General features: G+C 43.4%; 1 long non-coding RNA gene across 1 annotated transcript; it reads right to left on the minus strand.

Annotated features, from left to right (window-relative positions):
* Positions 1-1,165: 1,165 nt before the first annotated feature.
* LOC134433980 (uncharacterized) lies at positions 1,166-21,776 on the minus strand. The gene is made up of 4 exons (XR_010031785.1): positions 21,724-21,776; positions 17,291-17,396; positions 8,004-8,053; positions 1,166-1,382 (listed from the first exon to the last, which is right to left on the minus strand). It is a non-coding gene; the product is annotated as an uncharacterized LOC134433980 (long non-coding RNA).
* Between the last annotated feature and the right edge of the window lie 2,297 nt (positions 21,777-24,073).

Here is a 24,073-nt window from a genome sequence, read left to right on the forward strand (position 1 = left end):
TCCACAGAATCCCAGAAAAACCTGGAATGATCCCCAAACAAAAACACCTGGAAAATCACCCCCCAAAAAAAAAAACCCTCAGGAAAACCCCAAAAACCCCTCAGGAAATCCCAGAAAAAAATTCCACAAAATCCCAGAAAAACCTGGAATGATCCCCAAAAAGAAAACCCAAAAAACCCCAGGAAAACACAGAACAATTCCCCAAAAAATTCCACAGAATCCCAGAAAAACCTGGAATGATCCCAAAAAAGAAAACCCCAAAAATCCCCAGGAAAACACAGAATGATCCCAAAAAGAAATCCACAAATTCCCAGAAAAACCTGGAATGGTCCCAAAAAAGTAAACCCAAAAAAAACCCCAGGAAAACCCAGAACAATTCCCCCAAAAAATTCCACAAAATCCCAGAAAAACCTGGAATGATCCCAAAAAAAAAAAACCCACAAAAACCCTGGGAAAATCCAAAATAATCCCAAAAAACCCCAAAAAATTCCACAGAATCCCAGAAAAACCTGGAATGATCCCAAAAAAAAAAAAAACAAACCCACAAAAACCCTGGGAAAATCCAAAATAATCCCAAAAAACCCCCAAAAAATCCACAGAATCCCAGAAAAACCTGGAATGATCCCAAAAAAAAACACCTGGAAAATCCCCCCCCAAAAAAAAACCCTCAGGAAAACCCCAAAAACCCCTCAGGAAATCCCAGAAAAAAAATTCCACAAAATCCCAGAAAAAGCTGGAATGATCCCAAAAAAGAAAACCCCAAAAAAACCCCGGAAAACCCAGAAAAATCCCCCCCAAAAAAATTCCACAGAATCCCAGAAAAGCCTGGAATGATCCCAAAAAAAAAAAATCCCCAGGAGAAATCCCAGGAAAACGGGGAACGATCCCGAATCCAGGCTGGTGCTGCCCAGGGAATTTTGGGAATTTTTGGGGAAATTTTGGGGAATTTTGGGGTAATTTTTTGGGGAATTTTGGGGTAATTTTGTGGGAATTTTGTGGGAATTTTGGGGGAATTTTTGGGGAATTTTGGGAGAATTTCGGGGGAACTTTTTTGGAATTTCGGGAGAATTTTGGGAGAATTTTGGGGGAATTTTGGGGGAATTTTTTTGGAATTTTTGGGGGAATTTTGGGGGGAATTTTTGGGGGAATTTTGAGGGAATTAATTTTGGGGGGATTTTTGGGAATCGGCGGCGCTTCCGGAAGGTTCAGTAGACGCAGAGATCCGGGAATTTCATCTCGTACACGGGGATGGAGTGCGGCTGGGATTGGGGTTGGATTGTTGGGATTGTTGGGAATGTTGGGATTGTTGGGAATGTTGGGATTGTTGGGATTGGGACGGGCCCAGCACGGCCGAGACGGCGCCCGACGGACTCGGAGGCGGCCTGGGGGAGAAAACGGGAAAAATCCGGGAATTTGGGTTGGGAAAATTGGGATTTGGGAATGGGAAAATGGCATGGGAATGGGTTCCGGGATGGGAAATCGGGAATTTGGAAATGGGAAAAATGGGAATTTGGGATGGGCGTGGGAAAATTGGGATATGGGATGGGGAAATTGGGAATTTGGGAATGGCAAAGTGGGGATTTGGGAATGGGAATTTGGGGATTTAGGGTGGGGGAAAAAGGGGATTTGGGGACGGGGAAAGTGGGGATTTGGGACAGGGAAAATGGGAATTTGGGGTGGGAAATTGGGAATTTGGAAATGGGAATTTGGGGATTTAGGGTGGGGGAAAAATGGGGAATTTGGGGTGGGAAAAGTGGGGATTTGGGGTGGGAAATTGGGATTTTGGGACAGGGAAATTGGGGATTGAGGGTGGGGGGAAAAGGGGATTTGGGGTGGGAAAAGTGGGAATTTGGGGATGGGAAATTGGGATTTTGGGATGGGAGAAAAATGGGGATTTGGGGTGGGAAAATGGGAATTTGGGATGAGGAAATTGGGGATTTAGGGTGGGGGGAAAAAGGGGATTTGGGGTGGGAAATTGGGAGTTTGGGACAGGGAAATTGGGGATTTAGGGTGGGGGAAAATGGGAATTCAGGGATGGGAAATTGGGATTGGGAATGGGATTTGGGGTGGGGAATTGGGAATTTGGGGATGGGGAAAGTGGGAATTTAGGGTGGGAAATTGGGGATTTGGGATGGGAAATTGGGAAGGGAAAGTGGATGTGGGGTGGAAAATAGGGAATTTGGGAATGGGAAATTGGGGATTTGGGAATGGGATATTGGGGATTTGGGGTGGGGAAAAAGGGGAATTGGGGTGGGAAAAGTGGGGATTTGGGACAGGGAAATGGGGATTTGGGAATGGGAAAATGGGGATTTAGGGTGGGGGAAAAATGGGAATTTGGGGTGAAAAAATGAGAATTTGGGGTGGGGAAAGTGGAAATTTGGGGTGGGAATTGGGAATTTGGGGTGGGAAATGAGGGATTTGGGGGGTGGGAAAAGTGGGGATTTGGGAATGGGAAATTGGGGATTTAGGGTGGGGGAAAAAGAGGGATTTGGGGTGGGAAAAGAGGGAATTTGGGAATGGGATTTGGTGTGGCAAAAATGGGAATTTGGGACGGGGAAAGTGGGGATTTGGGGTGGGAAAAGAGGGGATTTGGGGGTGGGAAAAATGGGAATTTGGGGATGGGAATTTTGGGATTTAGGGTGGGGGAAAAGGGGAATTGGGGTGGGAAAAGTGGGGATTTGGGGGCGGGAAATTGGGATTGGGAATGGGATTTGGGGTGGGGAATTGGGAATTTGGGGATGGGAAAGTGGGGATTTAGGGTGGGAAATTGGGGATTTGGGATGGGAAATTGGGAAGGGAAAGTGGATTTGGGGTGGAAAATAGGGAATTTGGGAATGGGAAATTGGAAATTTGGGACGGGGAAAGTGGGAATTTGGGGTGGGGGAAAAAGGGGAATTTAGGGATGGGGAATTGGGATTGGGAATGGGATTTGGGTGGGAAAATTGGGAATTTGGGACAGGGAAAGTGGTGATTTAGGGTGGGAAATGAGGGATTTGGGGTGGGAAATTGGAATTTGGGGTGGGGGAAAAAGGCATTTGGGGATGGGAAAAGTGGGAATTTGGAATGGGAATTTGGGGATTTAGGGTGGGGGAAAGGGGAATTGGGGACGGGGAAAGTGGGGATTTGGGATGGGGAAAGAGGGAATTCAGGGTGGAATTTGGGGATGGGGAAAGTGGGGATTTGGGAATGGAAAATGGGGATTTGGGGTGGGAAATTGGGATTTTGGGGTGGGAAATTGGGGATTTGGGACGGGGAAAGTGGGAATTTAGGGTGGGGGAAAAGTGGGGATTTGGGAATGGGAAATTGGGGATTTGGGGTGGGGGAAAGGGGAATTGGGGACAGGGAAAGTGGGGATTTGGGATGGGGAAAGAGGGAATTCAGGGTGGAATTTGGGATGGGGAAAGTGGAATTTGGGGGTGGGAATATGAGGGATTTGGGGATGGGAAATTGGAAATTTGGGGTGGGAAATTGGGGATTTCGGACGGGGAAAGTGGGAATTTAGGGTGGAAAAAATGGGAATTTGGGGATGGGAAATTGGGGATTTAGGGTGGGGAAAAGGGGAATTGGGGTGGGAAAAGTGGGAATTTGGGACAGGGAAAAGGGGGATTTAGGGTGGGGGAAAAAAGGGGAATTTGTGGTGGGAAAAGAGGGAATTTGGGATGGGGAAAATGGGGATTTGGGGTGGGAAAATGGGAATTTGGGAATGGGAAATTGGGGATTTGGGAATGGGAATTTGGAGATTTAGGGTGGGGAAAATGGGAATTTGGGGGTGGGAAAATGGGGATTTGGGGATGGGGAAAGCGGGAATTTGGGGTGGAAAATGACAGATTTGGGGTGGGAAAAGTGGGAATTTTGGGGTGGGAAAAGTGGGGATTTGGGGTAGGAAAAGGGAAATTGGGAATGGGAAATTGGGATTGGGAATGGGATTTGGGGTGGGAAATAGGGAATTTGGGACGGGGAAAGTGGGGATTTGGGGTGGGGGAAAAAGGGGATTTGGGGATGGGAAATTGGGATTGGGAATGGGATTTGGGGTGGGAAAAGAGGGAATTCGGGATGGGGAAAGTGGGAATTTGGGAATGGGAAATTGGGGATTTAGGGTGGGGGGAAAATGGGGAATTGGGGTGGGAAAATTGGGATTTGGGGTAGGAAATTGGGAATTTGGGGTGGGAAAATGGGGATTTGGGAATGGGGAAAGCGGGAATTTGGGGTGGGAATTTGAGAATGGGAAATTGGGGATTTAGGTTGGGGGAAAAGTGGGAATTTGGGGATGAGGAATTGGAAATTTGGGAATGGGAAATTGGGAAGCAGAAAGGGATTTGGGGGGTGGGAAAAGTGGGGATTTGGGACAGGGAAAATGGGGATTTGGGGTGGGAAATTGGGAATTTGGGGTGGGAAATTGGGGATTTCAGACGGGGAAAGTGGGAATTTAGGGTGGGAAAAATGGGAATTTGGGAATGGGAAATTGGGGATTTAGGGTGGGGGAAAAAGTGGATTTGGGGTGGAAAATCAGGGAATTTGAGGGGGGATTTCGATGGGAAATCGGGGCAGGAAAAAATGGGAATTTGGGATGGTTAGGATGGGAATTCGGGAATGGGGAATTGGGAGGGAGAAGGGGATTTGGGGTGGGAATAAACGGGGATTTGGGGTGGGAAGAGCGGGAATTTGGGGTGGGGAATCGAGAAGGAAAATGGGATTTGGGGTGGGAAGAACGGGAACGGAAAGGAGGCTTCAGGCAGGAACTGCAGCAATCCCCAAATTCCCAAATAATTCCCAAATCCCACCTCAGCATCCTCGATCCCACATTCCCAAACCCCCAATCGCACATTCCCGACCCCAAATTCCCAATCCCCAATTCCCACTCCCGATCCCAAACTCCGGCTGCCATTCCCAACCCCAAATCCCCGATCCCAAATTCCTGTCCCCGACCCCCAAATTCCCAATCCCGAACCCCCAATCCCCATTCCCACATCCCCGTCCCCAAATTCCTGTCCCCGATCCCGAATTCCCAAATCCCCATTCCCAAATCCCCACATTCCCAAATTCCCAAATCCCGTCTCATTCCCAAATTCCCGTCCCAATTCCCAAATAATTCACCCTTCCTGTCCCAATTCCCAAATAATTCACCCTTCCCAATCCTGAATCCCCAAATTCCCAATCCGAACCCCCGATCCCATTCCCACATCCCGGTCCCCAAATTCCTGTCCCCGATCCCGAATTCCCATCCCAAATCCCACATTCCCAAATTCCCAAATTCCTCCTAATTATCAAATCCCTCAATTCCCAAATCTCTGATCCCCACATCCCAAATCCCAAAATTCACTCGAATTCCCAAAATTCCCAAACCACCAACCCCCAATCCCGCATGCCCAAATTCCTCGTTCTGAAATTTCCCCCCAATTCCCAAATTTCCCCCCAATTCCCGTCCCCGATCCCAAATTCCCAAATAACCCGTGACCCCAAATTCCCGTTCCGAGTCCAAATTCCATCACCCATCCCCAAAACCCAAAATCCCATTCCCAAATCCCAAAATCCCCATTCCCAAACCCCCGTCCCCATTCCCAAATCCCAAAATCCCCATTCCCAAATTCCCGTCCCCATTCCCAAATCCCAAAATCCCCATTCCCAAATCCCCGTCCCCGAACGCCCAAATTCCCGAATCCCCCGCCCCGAATTCCCACCCCAATTCCCGAATCCTCGGCCCCGATCCCAAACCCCTCTGATTATCAAATCCCCCAATTCCCAAATCTCTGATCCCTACATTCCCAAATCCCAAAATTCACTCGAATCCCAAATTCCCTCATTCCCAAATTCCCAATTCCTAAATTCCCAGAATTCCCTCATTCCCACAATCCCAAATTCCCCAAATTTCGTAAATTCCCAGAATCCCCAAACCTCCAATCCCGAATCCCCAAACCCCCAAATTCCCAAATTCCCTCATTCCATCACCCCCTCATTCCCAATTTCCCCAAATTCCCTCATTCCCAAATTCCTAGATTCCCAGAATTCCCTCATTCCCGCATTCCTAAATTCCCCAAATTCCTCACTCCCACATTCCTAAATTCCCAGAATTCCAGAATTCCCTCATTCCCAAATTCCCCAATTCCCCAATCCCCAGAATTCCCTCATTCCCGCATTCCTACATTTCCCAAAATCCCCGAATTCCCTCATTCCTAAATTCCCAAAAGTCCCAGAATTCCCTCATTCCACAATCCCGAATTCCCCAAATTTCATAAATTCCCAGAATCCCCAAACCTCCAAATTTCCCAAATTCCCTCATTCCCAAATTCCCCAATTCCTAATTTCCCAGAATTCCCCCACTCCCACATTCCTAAATTCCCAAAAGTCCCAGAATTCCCTCATTCCCACATTCCCAAATTCCCCGAATTCCCAGAATTCCCTCATTCCCAAACTCCCCCTAATTCCTCAATTCCCAAAATCCCCGAATTCCCTCACTCCCGCATTCCCAAATTCCCGAAAATTCCCACACTTCCCTCGTTCCCACGATCCCAAATTCTCCAAATTCCATAAATTCCCAGAATCCCAAACTCCCCAAATTTCCCAAATTCCCTCATTCCGTCACCCCCTCACTCCCAAATTTCCCCAAATTCCCTCACTCCCAAATTCCCTCAATTCCCAGAATTCCCAGATTCCCAAATTTCCCAAATTCCAAAATCCCTCATTCAAAATTGCCCAAATTCCCTCATTCCCGAACTCCCCCAAATCCTGAATTCCCAAATTCCCTCATCCCCGCATTCCCAATTCCCAAAATCCACGAATTCCCGCATTCCCAAATTCCCCAAAATTCCCAGAATTCCCTCATTCCCACAATCCCAAATTCCCCAAATTCCATAAATTCCCAGAATCCCCAAATCCCCAAATTCCCTCATTCCCAAATTCCTCAGTCCCACATTCCTAAATTCCCAGAATTCCCAGAATTCCCTCATTCCAACAATCCTAACTTCCCAAAATTCCCAGAATTCCCTCATTCCCACATTCCCAAATTCCCCGAATTCCCAGAACTCCCTCGTTCCCAAATCCCTCATTCCCAAATTCCCCAATTTCTCAATTCCCAGAATTCCCTCACTCCCACATTCCTAAATTCCCAATTTCCCTCAAATTCCCCCATTCCCACGTTCCCAAATTTCCCAAATTCCCGGAATTCCCTCATTCCCAAATCCTGAATTCCCAAATCCCCCAAATCCCCCAATTCCCAATTTCCTCAAATTCCCCAATTCCCTCATTCCCAAATTTCCCAAATTCCTCACTCCCACATTCCCAAGTTTCCAAATTCCCAGAATTCCCTCATTCCCAAATCCTGAATTCCCAAATTCCCTCATTCCTAAATTCCCAAAAATCCAGAATTCCCTCATTCCCACGATCCCAAATTCCCCAAATTCCATAAATTCCCAGAATCCCCAAATTTCCCAAATTCCCAAAAATCCCAGAATTCCCTCATTCCTAAATTCCCAAAAATCCCAGAATTCCCTCATTCCCACAATCCGAAATTCCCAAATTCCATAAATTCCCAGAATCCCCGAATTCCCTCATTCCCCAAATTTCCCACATTCCCAAATTCCCCAAAAATCCAGAATTCCCTCATTCCCACAATCCCAAATTTCATAAATTTCATAAATTCCCAGAATCCCCAAACTCCCCAAATTTCCCCAATCCCCAAACTCCCCAAATTCCCTCATCCCGTCCCCCCCTCACTCCCGAATTTCCAAATTTCCCCAAATTCCCTCATTCCCAAATTCCCCAAATTCCCTCATTCCCAAATTCCCCGAATTCCTAATTTCCCACATTCCTAAATTCCCCAAATTCCCAGAATTCACTCATTCCCGCCATCCTAAATTCCCAAATTCCTCACTCCCGCATTCCTAAATTCCCAAAATTCCCAAAATTCCCTCATCCGCCACCCCCCTCACTCCCGAATTTCCCACAATTTCCCAAATTTTCCCCGGAATTCCCGGGATTTTCCCCCCATCCCCGCTGCCCTCTCTCACCGGACGTTGATCTGCAGGATCTGGTTCAGTTTGCTCTGCAGCAGCGACGCCTGCGGGCAATTAATTAATTCATTAATTAATCCCTTAATTAGCTGGCTGATTAACCAAAGGGAGCCGTTAATGAGCTGATTAGTTAACGGTAATAATGATTTAATTAATTCATTAATGGGAGCGGCGAGCAACGGGAATTAATTAACGGGGGAATTAATTCATTAACGGGGGCAGCGAGCAACGGGAATTAATTAACGGGGGAATTAATTCATTAACGGGGGCAGCGAGCAACGGGAATTAATTAACGGGGAATTAATTCATTAACGGGGGGGCAGCGAGCAACGGAATTAATTAACGGGGGAATTAATTCATTAACGGGGGGCAGCGAGCAACGGGAGTTAATTAACGGGGGAATTAATTCATTAATGGGGGGCAGTGAGCAACGAGAGTTAATTAATTAACGGGGAATTAATTCATTAATGGGGGGCAGTGAGCAACGGGAGTTAATTAATTAACGGGGGAATTAATTCATTAATGGGGGCAGCGAGCAACGGGAATTAATTAATTAACGGGGGAATTAATTCATTAATGGGGGGCAGCGAGCAACGGGAATTAATTAACGGGGGAATTAATTCATTAACGGGGGGCAGCGAGCAACGGGAATTAATTAACGGGGGAATTAATTCATTAACGGGGGCAATGAGCAACAGGAATTAATTAATGGGGGAATTAATTCATTAACGGGGGGGGCAGCGAGCAACGGGAATTAATTAACGGGGGAATTAATTCATTAACGGGGGGGCAGCGAGCAATGAGAGTTAATTAATGGGGGAATTAATTCATTAACGGGGGGGCAGCGAGCAACGGGAATTAATTAACGGGGGAATTAATTCATTAATGGGGGGGCAGCGAGCAGCGGGAATTAATTAACGGGGGAATTAATTCATTAATGGGGGGGCAGCGAGCAACGGGAATTAATTAACGGGGGGATTAATTCATTAACGGGGGCGGCGAGCAACGGGAGTTAATTAATTAACGGGGGAATTAATTCATTAACGGGGGCAGGGAGCAACGGGAGTTAATTAATTAACGGGGAATTAATTCATTAATTAACGGGGGGGCAGCAAGCAACGGAGTTAATTAATTAACGGGGGAATGAATTCATTAACGGGGGGGCAGCGAGCAACGGGAATTAATTAACGGAGGAATTAATTCATTAATGGGGGGCAGCGAGCAACGGGAATTAATTAAGGGGGAATTAATTCATTAACGGGGGCAGCGAGCAACGGGAATTAATTAACGGGGAAATTAATTCATTAATGGGGGCAGTGAGCAACGGGAGTTAATAATTAACGGGGAAATTAATTCATTAATGGGGGGCAGTGAGCAATGGGAGTTAATTAACAGGGGAATTAATTCATTAATGGGGGGCAGTGAGCAACGGGAATTAATTAACGGGGGATTAATTCATTAATGGGGGGCAGTGAGCAACGGGAGTTAATTAATTAACGGGGAAATTAATTCATTAATGGGGGGCAGTGAGCAATGGGAGTTAATTAACAGGGGAATTAATTCATTAATGGGGGGCAGTGAGCAACCAGAGTTAATTAACGGGGGAATTAATTCATTAATGGGGGGCAGCGAGCAACGGGAATTAATTAACGGGGGAATTAATTCATTAATGGGGGGGCAGCGAGCAAACGGAGTTAATTAATTAACGGGGGAATTAATTCATTAACGGGGGCAGCAAGCAACGAGAGTTAATTAACGGGGGAATTAATTCATTAATGGGGGGCAGCGAGCAACGGAGTTCATTAATTAACGGGGGAATTAATTCATTAATGGGGGGCAGTGAGCAACGGGAATTAATTAACGGGGGAATTAATTCATTAATGGGGGCAGCGAGCAACGGGAGTTAATTAACGGGGAAATTAATTCATTAATGGGGGCAGCGAGCAACGAGAGTTAATTAATTAACGGGGAAATTAATTCATTAACGGGGGCAGTGAGCAACGGGAATTAATTAACGGGGGAATTAATTCATTAACGGGGGCAGCGAGCAACCAGAGTTAATTAACAGGGGAATTAATTCATTAATGGGGGGCAGTGAGCAACGGGAATTAATTAACGGGGGAATTAATTCATTAATGGGGGCAGCGAGCAACGAGAGTTAATTAATTAACGGGAGCAGCACATGGAAATTAATTAACGGGAATTGGGAAAAACGGGAATCGGGGAAAGCGGGAATGGGTAAAAATGGGTTTTGGGAAAAGCAGGAAGTGGGAAAAAATGGGAATGGGGGAAAAAATGGGATTTGGGGAAAACAGGAATTGGTAAAAAACAGGAATTGGTAAAAAACAGGAATTGGGGAAAACAGGAATTGGGGAAAAATGGGAACTGGAGAAAACAGGAATTAGTAGAAAATGGGAATTGGAAAAACCAGAAATTGGGAAAAAATGGGAATTGGGAAAAGCAGGAATTGGTAAAAAACGGGAATTTGGGAAAAAATGGGAATTGGGAAAAGCAGGAATTGGGAAAAAACGGGAATTTGGGGAAAACAAGAATTGGGAAAAAACGGGAATTTGGGGAAAACAAGAATTGGTAAAAAAATGGGAATGTGGGAAAAAATGGGAATTGGGGAAAACAATTGGTAAAAAACAGAATTGGTAAAAAATGGGAATTGGGCAAACAGGAATTGGGGAAAACGGGAAAAGCAGGAATTGGGAAAAACAGGAAAAAGAAGGAGAAACAAACGGGAATTGGGCAAAAAGGGGAATTCTTGTTCCTGGGGGAAAAATGGGAATTGGGGAAAACAGGAATTGGGGAAAAATGGGAATTTGGGAAAAAATGGGAATTGGGAAAAGCAGGAATTGATAGAAAATGGAATTTGGGGAAAACAAGAATTGGTAAAAAATGGGAATTTGGGAAAACAAGAATTGGTAAAAAAATTGGAATTTGTGAAAAAATGGGAATTGGGGAAAACAGGAATTGGGGAAAACGGGAAAAAGCAGGAATTGGGAAAATGGAAATTGGGGAAAGCGGGAAAAAGAAGGAGAAACAAATGGGAATTGGGCAAAAACGGGAATTGTTGTTCCTGGGGAAAAGCGGGGATTGGGGAAAATGGGAATTGGGGAAAACCGGAATTGGTAAAAAACGGGAATTGGGGAAAACAAGAATTGGGGAAAACGGGAAAAGCAGGAATTGGGAAAAGTGAGAATTGGGAAAAGCAGGAAAAAGAAGGAGAAACAAACGGGAATTGGGCAAAAACGGGAATTGGGCAAAAAGGGAATTGTTGTTCCTGGGGGAAAAGCGGGGATTGGGAAAAATGGGAATTGGGGAAAACGGGAATTGGTAAAAAATGGGAATTGGGGAAAACGGGAATTGGTAAAAAATGGGAATTTGGGAAAATAAGAATTGGGGAAAACAGGAATTGGGGAAAACAGGAAAAGCAGGAATTGGGGAGAATGGAAATTGGGGAAAGCAGGAAAAAGAAGGAGAAACAAACGGGAATTGGGCAAAAATGGGAATTGTTGTTCCTGGGGAAAATGCGGGGATTGGGAAAAATGGGAATTGGGGAAAACGGAATTGGTGGAAAACGTGAATTGGGGAAAACGGGAAAAGCAGGAATTGGGAAAAGTGGGAATTGGGAAAAGCGGGAAAAAGAAGGAGAAACAAACGGGAATTGGGCAAAAGGGAATTCCTGTTCCTGGGGGATAAATGGGAATTGGGGAGAACAGGAATTGGGAAAAAACGGGAATTTGGGAAAAAAGGAATTGGTAAAAATGGGAATTGGGAAAACAGGAATTGGGGAAAACAGGAAAAGCAGGAATGTGGGAAAAAACAAATTGGGTAAAAATGGAATTTGGGAAAAAAGGAATTGGTAAAAATGGGAATTTGGGAAAACAAGACTTGGTAAAAAATGGGAATTAGAGAAAACAGGAATTGGTAAAAAATGGGAATTGGGCAAACAGGAATTGGGGAAAACAGGAAAAGCAGGAATTGGGAAAAGCAGGAAAAAGAAGGAGAAACAAACGGGAATTGGGCAAAAAGGGGAATTGTCGTTCCTGGGGAAAATGCGGGGATTGGGAAAATGGGAATTGGGGAAAACGGGAATTGGTAAAAAACGGGAATTTGGGAAAACAAGAATTGGGGAAAACGGGAAAAGCAGGAATTGGGAAAAGGGGAATTGGGGAAAGCAGGAAAAAGAAGGAGAAACAAACGGGAATTGGGCAAAAATGGGAATTGTCGTCCTGGGGGAAAGGCGGGGATTGGGAAAAATGGGAATTGGGGAAAACGGGAATGGTAAAAAACGGGAATTTGGGAACAGCGGGAATTGGTGGAAAACGTGAATTGGGGAAAACGGGAATTGGTAAAAAACGGAAATTGGGAAAACGGGAATTGGGGAAAACGGGAAAAGCAGAAATTGGGAAAAGTGAGAATTGGGGAAAGCAGGAAAAAGAAGGAGAAACAAACGGGAATTGGGCAAAAATGGGAATTGTTGTCCTGGGGGAAAAGCGGGGATTGGGAAAAATGGGAATTGGGGAAAACGGGAATTGGTAAAAATCGGGAATTGGGGAAAATAAGAATTGGGGAAAACAGGAATTGGGGAAAACAGGAAAAGCAGGAATTGGGAGAATGGAAATTGGGGAAAGTGGGAAAAAGAAGGAGAAACAAACGGGAATTGGGCAAAAAGGGGAATTGTTGTTCCTGGGGGAAAAGCGGGGATTGGGAAAAATGGGAATTGGGGAAAATGGGAATTGGGGAAAACGGGAATTGGTAAAAACGGGAATTGGGGAAAACAAGAATTGGGGAAAATGGGAAAAGCAGAAATTGGGAAAAGCGGGAATTGGGAAAAGCAGGAAAAAGAAGGAGAAACAAACGGGAACTGGGCAAAAACGGGAATTGTTGTTCCTGGGGGAAAAGCGGGGATTGGAGAAAATGGGAATTGGGGAAAACGGGAATTGGTAAAAAACGGGAATTTGGGAACAGCGGGAATTGGTGGAAAACGTGAATTGGGGAAAACGGGAATTTGTAAAAAACGGAAATTGGGGAAAACCAGAATTGGGGAAAACGGGAAAAGTGAGAATTGGGGAAAGCAGGAAAAAGAAGGAGAAACAAACGGGAATTGGGCAAAAACGGGAATTGGGCAAAAAAGGGAATTGTTGTTCCTGGGTGAAAAGCAGGGATGGGGAAAAATGGGAATTGGGGAAAACGGGAATTGGTAAAAAATGGGCATTAGGGAAAATAAGAATTGGGGAAAACAGGAATTGGGGAAAACGGGAAAAGCAGGAATTGGGAAAAGTGAGAATTGGGGAAAGCAGGAAAAAGAAGGCGAAACAAACGGGAACTGGGCAAAAACGGGAATTGTTGTTCCTGGGGGAAAAAGCGGGGATTGGGAAAAATGGGAATTGGGGAAAACGGGAATTGGGGAAAACAGGAATTGGGGAAAACGGGAAAAGCAGGAATTGGGAAAAGCGGGAAAAAGAAGGAGAAACAAACGGGAATTGGGCAAAAACGGGAATTGTTGTTCCTGGGGAAAAGCGGGGATTGGGAAAAATGGGAATTGGGGAAAATGGGAATTGGTAAAAAATGGGAATTGGTAAAAATGGGAATTGGGGAAAACGGGAATTGGTAAAAAACGGAAACTGGGGAAAACAAGAATTGGGGAAAATGGGAAAAGCAGAAATTGGGAAAAGTGAGAATTGGGGAAAGCAGGAAAAAGAAGGAGAAACAAACGGGAATTGGGCAAAAACGGGAATTGTTGTTCCTGGGGGAAAAGCGGGGATTGGGAAAAATGGGAATTGGGGAAAACGGGAATTGGTAAAAATCGGGAATTGGTGGAAAACGGGAATATGGTGGAAAACGTGAATTGGGGAAAACAGGAATTGGTAAAAAACGGAAATTGGGAAAACAAGAATTGGGGAAAACGGGAAAAGCAGAAATTGGGAAAAGCAGGAATTGGGAAAAGCAGGAAAAAGAAGGAGAAGCAAAGGGGAATTGGGCAAAAACGGGAATTGTTGTTCCTGGGGGAAAAGCGGGGATTGGGAAAAATGGGAATTGGGGAAAACGGGAATTGGTAAAAATCGGGAATTGGTGGAAAACGGGAATATGGTGGAAAACGTGAATTGGGGAAAACAGGAATTGGTAAAAAACGGAAATTGGGGAAAACAAGAATTGGGAAAACGGGAAAAGCAGAAATTGGGAAAAGCAGGAATTGGGAAAAGCAGGAAAAAGAAGGAGAAGCAAAGGGGAATTGGGCAAAAACGGGAATTGTCGTTCCTGGGGGATAAATGGGAATTGGGGAAAACAGGAATTGGGAAAAAACGGGAATTTGGGAAAAAAGGAATTGGTAAAAAATGGGAATTGGGGAAAACAGGAATTGGGGAAAACAGGAAAAGCAGGAAGTGGGAAAAAACAAATTGGGTAAAAAATGGGAATTTGGGAAAAAAGAAATTGGTAAAAATGGGAATTTGGGAAAACAAGACTTGGTAAAAACTGGGAATTAGAGAAAACAGGAATTGGTAAAAAATGGGAATTGGGCAAACAGGAATTGGGGAAAACAGGAAAAGCAGGAATTGGGAAAAGCAGGAAAAAGAAGGAGAAACAAACGGGAATTGGGCAAAAACGGGAATTTTGTTCCTGGGGGCCGAGCGGGGACGGGGACGGGAGGGGTTTGGGAAAAACGGGAATTGGTAAAAAACGGAAATTGGGGAAAACGGGAATTGGGGAAAACGGGAAAAGCAGAAATTGGAAAATAGAGAATTGGGAAAGCGGGAAAAAGAAGGAGAAACAAAGGGGAATTGGGCAAAAACGGGAATTGTTGTTCCTGGGGGAAAAGCGGGATTGGGAAAAATGGGAATTGGGGAAACCGGGAATTGGTAAAAAATGGGAAAAGCAGGAATTGGGAAAAGTGGGAATTGGGAAAAGCAGGAGAAAGAAGGAGAAACAAACGGGAATTGGGCAAAAATGGGAATTGGGCAAAGGGGAATTCTTGTTCCTGGGGAAAAATGGGAATTTGGGAAAAGCAGGAAATTGGGAAAAAACGGGAATTTGGGAAAAAACGGGAATTGGGAAAAGCAGGAATTGGTAAAAAATGGGAATTGGGCAAAAGTGGGGAATTGGTAAAAAATGGGAATTGGGAAAAAATGGGAATTGGGGAAAACAAGAATTTGGGAAAACGGGAAAAGCAGAAATTGGGAAAAGCGAGAATTGGGGAAAGCAGGAAAAAGAAGGAGAAACAAACGGGAACTGGGCAAAAACGGGAATTGTTGTTCCTGGGGGAAGAGCGGGGATTGGGAAAAATGGGAATTGGGGAAAATGGGAATTGGGGAAAATGGGAATTGGTAAAAAATGGGAATTGGTAAAAAATGGGAATTGGGGAAAACGGGAATTTGTAAAAAACGGAAATTGGGGAAAACAAGAATTGGGGAAAGCGGAAAAGCAGAAATTGGGAAAAGTGAGAATTGGGAAAAGCAGAAAAAGAAGGTGAAACAAACGGAATGGGCAAAAACGGGAATTGTTGTTCCTGGGGGAAAAGCGGGGATTGGAAAAGCAGGAATTGGGGAAAGCGGGAAAAAGAAGGAGAAACAAAGGGGAAATGGCAAAAGGGAATTGTTGTTCCTGGGGGAAAAGCGGGGATTGGGAAAAATGGGAATTGGGGAAAACCGGAATTGGTAAAAAATGGGAAAAGCAGGAATTGGGAAAAGTGGGAATTGGGAAAAGCAGGAGAAAGAAGGAGAAACAAACGGGAATTGGGCAAAAATGGGAATTGGGCAAAGGGGAATTCTTGTTCCTGGGGGAAAAATGGGAATTTGGGAAAAGCAGGAATTGGGAAAAAACGGGAATTGGGCAAAAGTGGGAATTGTAAAAAATGGGAATTGGGGAAAACAAGAATTTGGGAAAACAGGAAAAGCAGGAATTGGGAAAAAGTGAGAATTGGAAAAGCAGGAAAAAGAAGGAGAAACAAACGGGGATTGGGCAAAACGGGAATTGGGCAAAAAAGGGAATTGTTGTTCCTGGGGAAAAGCGGGGATTGGGAAAAATGGGAATTGGGGAAAATGGGAATTGGTAAAAAATGGGCATTAGGGAAAATAAGAATTGGGGAAACCGGGATTGGGGAAAACAGGAAAAGAAGGAATTGGAAAATGGAAATTGGGGAAAGCGGGAAAAAGAAGGAGAAACGGGAACTGGGCAAACGGGAATTGTTGTTCCTGGGGAAAAGCGGGGATTGGGAAAAATGGGAATTGGGGAAAACGGGAATTGGTAAAAAATGGAAAAGCAGGAATTGGGAAAAGTGGGAATTGGGAAAAGCAGGAGAAAGAAGGAGAAACAAACGGGAATTGGGCAAAAATGGGAATTGGGCAAAGGGGAATTCTTGTTCCTGGGGGAAAATGGGAATTTGGGAAAAGCGGGAATTGGGGAAAAATGGGAATTGGGGAAAACGGGAAAAGCAGGAATTGGGAAAAGCAGGAATTGGGGAAAGCAGGAAAAAGAAGAGAAGCAAAGGGGAATTGGGCAAAAACAGGAATTGTCGTTCCTGGGGGAAAGGCGGGGATTGGGAAAAATGGGAATTGGGGAAAATGGGAATTGGGGAAAACGGGAATTGGTAAAAAACGGGAATTGGTAAAAAATGGGAATTGGGGAAAACGGGAATTTGTAAAAAACGGAAATTGGGGAAAACAAGAATTGGGGAAAATGGGAAAAGCAGGAATTGGGAAAAGCGAGAATTGGGGAAAGCAGGAAAAAGAAGGAGAAACAAACGGGAATTGGGCAAAGGGGAATCGGGCAAAAACGGGAATTGTTGTTCCTGGGGGAAAAGCGGGGATTGGGGGAAAAGCGGGAATTGGGGAAAACGGGAATTGGGGAAAACGGGAAAAGCAGGAATTGGGAAAAGCAGGAATTGGGAAAAGCAGGAAAAAGAAGGAGAAACAAAGGGGAAATGGGCAAAAGGGAATTGTCGTTCCTGGGGGAAAAGCGGGATTGGAAAAATGGGAATTGGGGGAAAACGGGAATTGGTAAAAAACGGGAATTTGGGAACAGCGGGAATTGGGGAAAATGTGAATTGGGGAAAATGGGAATTGGTAAAAAAACGGAAATTGGGGAAAACAAGAATTGGCGAAAACGGGAAAAGCAGAAATTGGGAAAAGTGAGAATTGGGAAAAGCAGGAAAAAGAAGGCGAAAGAAACGGGAATTGGGCAAAAATGGGAATTGTCGTTCCTGGGGGCCGAGCGGGGACGGGGACGGGAGGGGTTTGGTGAAAACGGGGATTTTCGGGGATTTTGCCCCAGTTCCTGACCCGGGCCCCGCAGTGGGCGGCGAGCTCCTCGAACGGGGCGCGCTGGAAGCGCTGCAGCAGCTGCGACGGCGCTCGCGCTCCTGCTCCTCCGACGCCACGCTGTCCGCTGGGATGGAGAGAGAGGAAAAAATATTGGGGGAAATAACGGGAAAAATAACGGGAAAAATGGGAAAAAACAATGGGGAGAAATGGGGGAAAACGGGGGGAAAATGGGGGAAAACGGCAGTGGGAAAAAATGAGAAAATCATGGGAGAAATGGGAAAAACGGCAATGGGGAAAATAGTGGGGAAAACAGGAAAAAATGGGAAAATGAGAAAATGGAAAAAAATGGGGGAAAATGGGAAAAAAGGGGAAAAACGGCAGTGGGAAAAATGAAAAAATTATGGGGGAAATGGGAAAAATGGCAATGGGGAAAATGAAAACATAATGGGGAAAAATGGAAAAAATATTGGGGGAAATAGGAAAAAACGGCAATGGGGAAAATGAAACAATAATGGGGAAATGGGAAAAATGGCAATGGGGAAAAACAGGGAAAAGAATGGAGAAAATGGGCAAAATAAAGGGGGAAAATAAAGGGGGAAAACAATGGGGAGAAATGGGGAAAAAATGGGAAAAATGGGGAAAAATGGGGAAAAACAGCAGTGGGAGAAATGAAACGAACATGGGGGAAATGGGAAAAACGGCAATGGGGAAAATGAAAAGAGAATGGGGAAAACAGCGGGGAAATATGGGGGAAATGGGAAAATTGGAAAACAATGGGGAAAAAAAGGGGCAAACGGCAGTGAGTAAAATGAGGAAATAATGGGGAAAATGGGAAAAAAGAATGGGGAAAATGGAAAAAATGGCAATGGGAAGAATGGGGAAAAGAAAGGGAAAATAACAAGAGAAATAAGAAGAGAAATAATGGGGAAAATGGGGAAAACCACAATGGGGAAAACCAGGGAAAAGAATGGGGAAAATGGGGGAAAAAATGGGGGAAAAATGGGAAAAAAATGGGGGGAAATGGGGAAAACGGCATTGAGAAAAATGAAAAAATAATGGGGAAATGGGAAAAACAGCAATGGGGAAAACAGTGGGGAAAATGGGAAATAATGGGGAAAATGGAAAAATGGAAAAAAATGGGGGAAAATGGGGAAAAACGGCAGTGAGAAAAATGAAAAAATGATGGGGGAAATGGGAAAAACGGCAATGGGGAAAATGGAGAAAAGAATGGGAAAACAGCGGGGAAATAATGGGGGAAATGGGAAAAAAGGGGAAAACGGCAGTGAGTAAAATGAAGAAATAATGGGGAAAATGGGGAAAAAGAATGGGAAAATGGAAAAAATGGCAATGGGAAGAATGGGGAAAAGAAAGGGGAAAATAACAAGGGAAAAAAGAAGGGAAATAAGAAGGGAAATAATGGGGAAAATGGGAAATACCGCAATGGGAAAAACAGGGAAAAGAATGGGGGAAAATGGGGAAAATAATGGGGGAAAAAACAATGGGGAGAAAGGGGGAAAAACAGCAGTGGGAAAAATGAAAAAATAATGGGGGAAATGGGAAAAATGGCAATGGGGAAAATGGAGAAAAGAATGGGGAAAACAAACAGAGGGGGAAATGGGAATTGTGGGGGAAATGGGAAAATGGAAAAAAACAATGGGGAGAAATGGGGGAAAAATGGGGAAAAACGGCAGTGGAGAAATGGAAAAAATAATGGGGGAAATGGGAAAAACGGCAATGGGGAAATGGAAAAAATAATGGGGGAAATGGGAAAAATGGCAATGGGGAAAAACAGGGAAAAGAATGGAGAAAATGGGCAAAATAAAGGGGGAAAATAAAGGGGGAAAACAATGGGGAGAAATGGGGAAAAAATGGGGAAAATTGGGAAAAATGGGGAAAAACAGCAGTGGGAGAAATGAAACAAACATGGGGGAAATGGGAAAAATGGCAATGGGGAAAATGAAAAGAGAATGGGGAAAACAGCGGGGAAATATGGGGGGAAATGGGAAAATTGGAAAACAATGGGGAAAAAAGGGGCAAACGGCAGTGAGTGAAATGAAGAAATATGGGGAAAATGGGAAAAAAGAATGGGAAAATGAAAAAATGGCAATGGAAGAATGGGGAAAAGAAAGGGGAAAATAACAAGGGAAATAAGAAGGGAAATAATGGGGAAAATGGGAAAAACCACAATGGGAAAACCAGGGAAAAGAATGGGGAAAATGGGGAAAATAATGGGGGAAAAATGGGAAAAAAATGGGGGGAAATGGGGAAAACGGCAGTGAGAAAAATGAAAAAATAATGGGGGAAATGGGAAAAACAGCAATGGGGAAAACAGTGGGGAAAATGGGAAATAATGGGGAAAATGGAAAAATGGAAAAAAATGGGGGAAAATGGGGAAAAAGGGAAAAACGGCAGTGAGAAAAATGAAAAAATGATGGGGGAAATGGGAAAAACGGCAATGGGGAAAATGGAGAAAAGAATGGGGAAAACAGCGGGGAAATAATGGGGGAAATGGGAAAATTGGAAAACAATGGGGAAAAAAGGGGCAAACGGCAGTGAGTGAAATGAAGAAATAATGGGGAAAATGGGAAAAAAGAATGGGGAAAATGGAAAAAATGGCAATGGGAAGAATGGGGAAAAGAAAGGGGAAAATAACAAGGGAAAAAAGAAGGGAAATAAGAAGGAAATAATGGGGAAAATGGGAAAAATAGCAATGGGGAAAAACAGGGAAAAGAATGGGGGAAAAAATGGGGAAATAATGGGGGGGAAAACCGGCAGTGGGAAAAATGAAAAAATAATGGGGGAAATGGGAAAAACGGCAATGGGGAAAATGGAGAAAAGAATGGGGAAAACAGTGGGGAAATGGGAATTGTGGGGGAAATGGGAAAATGGAAAAAAAACAATGGGGAGAAATGGGGGAAAATGGGGAAAAATGGGGAAAGAACCAGTGGAAAAATGAAAACATAATGGGGGAAATGGGAAAAAACGGCAATGGGGAAAATGGAAAAAATCATGGGGGAAATGGGAAAAATGGCAGTAGGAAAAATGAAAAAATCATGGGGGAAATGGGAAAAATGGCAATGGGAAAAACAGGGAAAATAATGGGGAAAATGGGGAAAATAATGGGGAAAAATGGGGAAGAATGGGGAAAAATGGGGGGGAAATGGGGAAAAATGGGGAAAATGGCAGCGGGAAAAATGAAAACATCATGGGGGAAATGGGAAAAACGGCAATGGGGAAATGGAAACATAATGGGGAAATGGGAAACATGGCAATGGGGAAATGAAAAAAATCATGGGGAAATGGGAGAAACGGCAATGGGGAAAATGGAAAAAGAATGGGGAAAATGGAAAAAATGGCAATGGAAGAATGGGAAAAGAACAGGGAAAATATCAAGGGAAAAAACAAGGGAAATAATGGGGAAAATGGGAAAAACCACAATGGGGAATTGGAAAAATGAATGGCGAAAACAGTGGGCAAAATGGGAAATATGGGGGAAATGGGAAAAATGGGGAAAACGGCAGTGGGAAAAATGAAACAAATCATGGGGGAAATGGGAAAATGGCAATGGGGAAAATGGAGAAAAGAATGGGGAAAACAGAGGAGAAGACGGGAAATGTGGGGGAAATGGGAAAAATGGAAAAAAACAATGGGGAGAAATGGGGAAAACGGGGGAAAGATGGGAAAACCGGCAGTGGGAGAAATGAAAAAATAATGGGGGAAATGGGAAAAATAATGGGGGAAATGGGAAAAACGGCAATGGGGAAAAACAGGGAAAAGAATGGAGAAAATGGGGAAAATAATGGGGGAAAACCATGGGGAAAAACATGGGGGGAAAATGGGGAAAAATGGCAGTGAGAAAAATGAAAACATAAAGGGGGAAATGGGAAAAAACGGCAATGGGGAAAATGGAGAAAAGAATGGGAAAATAACAAGGGAAATAAGAAGGGAAATAATGGGGAAAAGGGAAAAACCGCAATGGGGAAAAAGAGGGAAAAGAATGGGGAAAATGGGGAAAATAATGGGGGAAATGGCAATGGGAAAATAATGAGGGAAAAATGGGAAAAAAATGGGGGGAAAATGGGAAAAAAATGGGGAAAAGAAGAGGGAAAAGACATTCCTAAACATTCCCAATCAATTCCCAAAAATTCCCGGCCAAAACCCCTGAAATTCCCCCCAAAAATTCCCAAAAATCCTTAATAAAACCACAAATAACCCCACCAAAAATGTAAAAAAAAATCCCCAAAATTCCCAAAAATCTCCCCAAAAACTCCCTAAAATCCCCCCCAAAAATCCCAAATCATGCCCCAAAAATCCCCATAAAATCAAAAATATTCCCTAAAATGCCCCAAAAAATCCCAAATCATGCCCAAAAATTCCCCCTAAAATCAAAATGTTCCCCAAAATCCAAAAAAACCCCAAAATCCCCCAAATTCCCCCAAAGCCGCGCTCACCGATGGCTTTTTTCAGCGTCTCGTAGGTGATCTCTTCAGCCGGGGCTCTCTGCAAAACAAACATTGGCATGAGATTGTGGGAAAATCCCAAAAATCCCAAATATTCCCCAAAAAAATCCCCAAAATCCCCCAAAATCCCACAAAAAATCCACAAAAAAATCCCCCAAGAATCCCAAAAAAATCCCAAAAATTCCCAAAAAAAATCCCCCAAAATAATCCCCAAACCCCCCCCAAAAAAAATCCCCCCAAAAAATCACCCAAAAATCCCAAAAATTCCCAAAAAAATCCCCCCAAAATCCCACAAAAAATCCCCCAAAAATCCCCCCAAAAAATCCCCCCAAAAAATTCCCCCAAAAAAAACCCAAAAATCCCAAAAAATCCCAAAAATCCCAAAAAAGTCCCCCAAACATCCCAAAAAATCCCCCCAAAAATCCAAAAAAATGCCAAAAAACCCCAAAAGTTCCCAAAAATCCCCAAAAAATTCCCCAAAAAAACCCCCAAAAAATTCCAAAAAATCCCCCCAAAATTCCCCAGTCCAAAATAATCCCAAAAAATCCCCCAAAAATTCCCAAAAAAATCCCAAAAATCCCCAAAGAAATCCCCAAAAAGCCCCAAAAATCCCCAAAAAAATCCGAAAAAACCCCCCAAAATCCCCCAAAAAATCCCCAAAATATCCCCAAAAATCTCAAAAAATCCCAAAAATAAAACCAAAAAATCCCCAAAAATCCCAAAAAATCCCCAAAAAAATCCCCCAAAACACCCCAAGAAATCCCAAAAAAATCCCCCAAAAAATCTTTAAAAATCCCCAAAAATCCCAAAAAAATCCCCCAAAAAATTGAAAAAATTCCCCAAAAATTCCCAAAAAAATCCCAAAAAAACCCCCCAAAATGTGATAAATTTGGGATTTCTGTGCCAATTGCAGACCTGCTCCCTCTCGGGGCTGTTCCCTTTTTAATTTTAATTTTTTTTTCAGAGATTTTTTTGTGTTTCTTATTTTAAATTTTATTTTTATCTTTATTTTGAAGGCTTCTTTTTCCCCCTTTTATTTTTTTGGTTTTTTTTTTCACGTTTCTTTCCCATTTCGTTCCTGTTTTTTCGGTTTTTTTCAGGGTTTTTTTTGCTTTTTTTCCCCCCAACCCCAGAATTTCTGAATTTAGGGCAGGGATTTGGTGAGAATTTGTGAATTTTGATAAATTTGGTGAATTTTGTGATAATTGCAGACCTGCTCCCCTCTCGGGGCTGTTCCTGGACTCGACCTCGACCTGCAGGGAAATCGTCTCCCCGATGCTTTTCCTCTGCTCAGCCGATCCTCCTCTGCAAAAGCAGCAAAAAAATCCTCAAAATCCCCAACAACTCCCTAAAAATCCCCCACTAATAAAAGAAATCCCTCAATTAAAACAAAAAATTTAAATGGCCAAAAATCCCCCCAAAAGCCCATAAAAAACAAAAAAAAAAAAACAAAAAACCCCCAAAAATTAGAATAATTCCTGCTAAATTCCCAAAAAAAAAACCCAAAAAAATTCTCCACAAAAAAAAATCCCAAAAATTCCCACAATATTCCCCAAAATTTCCCCAAAAACCCATTAAAAAAACCAAAAACCCCTCAGAAATAAAAATAATTCCTCACAAATTCCCCAAAAAACCCCAAAAAATTCCTCAGAAAAAACCAAAAAAAATTTCCACAAAATCCCCCAAAATTTCCCCAAAAAAACATTAAAAAAAACCAAAAAAAAATCAAAACCCCCCCAAAATTAAAATAATTCCTGCCAAATTCCCCAAAAAACTCAAAAAATTCCTCACAAAAAAACCCCAAAAAATTCCCACAATATTCCACAAAATTTCCCAAAAAACCATTAAAAAAACCAAAAAAAAAATCAAAAAACCCCCCAAAAATTAAAATAATTCCTGCCAAATTCCCCAAAAAAACCCAACAAATTCCTCACAAAAAACCCAAAAAAAATTCCCACAAAATTCCCAAAAACCCATTAAAAAAAACAAACAAAAAAAACGCCCCAAAAATTAAAATAATTCTGCCAAATTCCCAAAAAACCCCCCAAAAATTCTGCAAAAAAAAACCCCAAAAATTTCCACAAAATTCCCCAAAATTTCCCCAAAAACCCCATTTAAAAAAAACCAAAAAAAAAACCAAAAAAACCCCCCCAAAATTGAAATAATTCTGCCAAATTCCCCAAAAAAAACCCAAAAAATTCCTCACAAAAAAAAATCCAAAAAAACCCCCAAAAATCCCAAAAATTAAATAAAAATCCTCATAAAATCCCAATAAATTCCCAGCCCCCCAGAATTCCCAGAAATTTCCAGAGTTTTTGCTCAGCTCCGCTCTGTGAGCAAA

The sequence above is a fragment of the Melospiza melodia genome, unplaced genomic scaffold, assembly GCF_035770615.1.
Source record: "Melospiza melodia melodia isolate bMelMel2 unplaced genomic scaffold, bMelMel2.pri scaffold_285, whole genome shotgun sequence".
NCBI classification, from domain to species: Eukaryota; Metazoa; Chordata; class Aves; order Passeriformes; family Passerellidae; genus Melospiza; species Melospiza melodia.